This window comes from Priapulus caudatus, unplaced genomic scaffold (assembly GCF_000485595.1).
Source record: "Priapulus caudatus unplaced genomic scaffold, Priapulus_caudatus-5.0.1 Scaffold89, whole genome shotgun sequence".
In the NCBI taxonomy this organism is placed as follows: Eukaryota; Metazoa; Priapulida; class Priapulimorpha; order Priapulimorphida; family Priapulidae; genus Priapulus; species Priapulus caudatus.
In genome coordinates this window covers 601,078-604,167 of record NW_014577150.1, presented here as the reverse complement: position 1 = coordinate 604,167, position 3,090 = coordinate 601,078, and the positions used below count along the sequence as shown (strand labels likewise).

The 3,090-nt window shown below is 45.7% G+C and overlaps 1 protein-coding gene across 2 annotated transcripts in view; it reads left to right on the top strand.

The window, feature by feature from the left end:
* The first annotated feature begins 2,633 nt into the window (after positions 1-2,633).
* LOC106804836 (atrial natriuretic peptide receptor 2-like) overlaps positions 2,634-3,090 on the top strand; it is an 8,579-nt gene continuing 8,122 nt past the window's right edge. The window contains exon 1 of one of the 2 annotated variants that reach the window (XM_014806190.1): positions 2,634-2,714. The gene's annotated coding sequence lies outside the window, so the exon portion shown is untranslated. Of the gene's footprint in view, positions 2,764-3,090 lie in introns of both variants that reach the window. The other variant, XM_014806189.1, reaches the window with a different exon arrangement.

Sequence of the window (3,090 nt, the reverse complement as noted above, 5' to 3'; positions counted from 1 at the left end):
CCATCGTGCGTGCCGTGCGGAATCCCGCTCTCGCTCGCTCGTTTGTTCATTAAATGTTCCGAGGCGTTCCACAGTTGCGTTTTTGTGCTGTGATATAAAATGTCATACGTAGAGTTTTTTTACCAGCTTATTAGTACTTATTAGACTGATTATGTAAATATGATATTGTGTGAGATGTTATTCTCCATTTTTACCCAATGTTCTATTTGTTGTTCCGATTATTTAGTAGTATGAATTAGTTAGCACGATTTTGCAGTGCGCGGGTACGCAAGTAGTATTAAATAAAGGTGTGTGTAGCAGTTAAATTCCCCACACTCGCAGAAAAGTAGACAAGTTGGACTGGATCATGAAGCTAGGACTATGGAAGGCAAACTTTTCAGTCAGCCAAATAAAAAAAACTATATACCAATTGACAAGGTTCAATGCAAAAAAGCCATCTTTCTGCCGGACTTATATTGTTAAATATCATCATTTCATGCTTTTTTACTGCTGATGATATCTTAATTGTCTTTGCAAAATAGTATTTTAATTGTAGACTTGTTAACACTAGTTTTTGCAAATACACCTATTATCTATCCTATCTATATATATATATATATATATATATATATATATATATATATATGTATATATATATATATACATATACACTCCTCGCTCCACGTGGGGAAGAGGACGTGGGGAGAAACGCCTGCAACCATATCTCCGACTACGATTGTAGGTGAGTAGCGTGCAAGCAGGGCTTCTAGCTTCACCTGTTTGAAGCTTTACTGCTTCACATGACGCACACACAACAAGTGTTTACGCTTATCCGGACATCGGTCATACAGAGGTGACGACCTGGCACCGATATTCACGGCATGCACTAAGGTTTCTACGTTTGAAGCATATAGTGGAAATTTAGCTAGTCTTTCTACCCATACGGTTCTAGCATAGAAATTCTGCCTGAGCACACTATCGCCACACGTGAATTCTGCACCGTATTTTTGTGCATATGTAATGAGCTAGCGGCTAGCGCTAGTGCTGCTCGAATTACATAGCGCAAAATCTGCTGATTACGTGCCACTTTCAGACCCAGTATACTAAATGTTGTATGACGATAGACTAACATCTACAAGCGTAATCCCTCGCTCTCGCTATATCTACCCGGTGTATGCAATGGAGCCAAGCTCAACCATGCACCCTTTTATCATCCACACAGTCGTATACTGTACAATGCATATACATACCTTACGCGTGTTGTACTAGTGGTTGCTATATTTCTTAGAGCCAAACTCGATATCGTGCAGAGGTGGGTGGTTTGTGCACGGCCATCCTCACCCAAGGCGCACCGATAGGTTGCTGCTGTCGCCGACTGTTGGCACTCAGGGCAGTCTAAACGCTTGCACGTACGGGCTCTCGTCAAGCGAAATAGTGCGTCTGCATTAACGTGAAGCTTCCCTGGCCGATGTTCGATGGACCTCTTAGGATTCCGCCACAGAGGTCCGTTTCCACAACCATCAAGGTCTGAGACTAACTCGTTCCGTGAACGACGAGGTCCGTTGCAGTTCCCCCACCGCTATACACCATGCTAGTCACTGCCTAATGCAGGTTAGGCCCGCCAAAAGGTAGTGCTGCATAGGTTGCGTAGTCAAGGAAAGATAACTCTACACCGGTGTCAATAGTAAAATTAACTTCCCGGCCACCTACTTCTACAGGTAGTTGCCATGCAGCCTCTGGCTGTGCCATGGAACTCCCTGAAGCTGGGTGTTGCAGGTCCTCAAGCGATGCTGCGAATGACCCCGCCGCTACTCGTTTCCCGACCTCTGCTGTTTGGCATCCAGGCCCCCAGCAATCCGAGGTCTACGAGAGCGGTAGTGGTCTCCTTCTTCCATTCCGCTCTCTCCAGAGTCTTCTCTGACTCAGCCAACTCAATGTGCGTGCCCGGAGCTGTTGCTGGTCGTGATTCTGCAGGCTCACTCTTTCTACCCGGTACCTGCAGGTTCGGAAACGTTTTTACGCCTCTTATTTCTGCAAGGGGAAAGAAGGGAAATGCGTCTTCAAGAAGCGAGACTCCCTCCATCCTTGGCTCCCGTAAGCTACCGAGCTGTTGGGTGCGAGGTGGTCCTCATCTCGTGGGTGGTGCAGCTAGCGACCTTCCCCTGGCCTCACCTGCCAGTGCCCCAGCAGTATGCTCTGCTTCGGTACTCATCGTGTTGGAGGCACGACACTCTTTCCCCACAAGCGAGGTAGAACTATGGGGAAACGATGTTGCTCGCCGGGTTTTCCTCTAGCTTGCCCTGCACGGGTAGTCATTGGCATCTTGTGTCAAGACTATGGGGAGGTGTATATGCTCTCCTTTCGTATACCAAGTTAGGTATGAGTTGGGCTGATGCACAATGCCAACAAGCAAAACTCAGTGACGACACTTGCACACGAATTCTCACCTCGCTCAGTGAGCTATACTCGTGAACTCTTTTGGGGACTGTTGTGTTGCTACCTTTACAGAACACTGCTTAGGCTGCAACTCAGTCTACCGATCTACAATCCTGGTCACGGCACCAATGCAACGATTTTACGTCTAGTTGTGACGACGAATGAAGGTTCGACCACTGGATTGTAGTGTAGGAGTCAACACAAGAAATAACAACACGTAAAACCAGAACAAGCTGATAAAAGTGTTCACGCCGGGAATAGGCCCGGGGCTTTTATTCGGCCTTAGTCAACATACTAAGGTGAACTAAAAGGTGGTGCACAAAATCTCACACAGTGCTATCGCTTATGGTGTGTATTCTGTTTCATAATTCGATTCAAATTCATTCGATGCGTGAATTGAATCGAATCATTCGTGAATCGAATCATTCGATGCGTGAATCGAATGATTCGATTGCATAGAAACATTCGGGATTTATCATCATTATGAACATTCGATTATATCGCATTATTAATTTTGATTCACGCATTCGAGATCAATTCGATTCACCGCATCGATCATTCGATGGCATCATTGCGATGCTGTGGAATCGAAACTGACTCGTGCCGCGAATCTATATGATTCGACTGCTGCATTCGATTCACGCATCGAAGATTTCGATTCACGGCAATATCTTG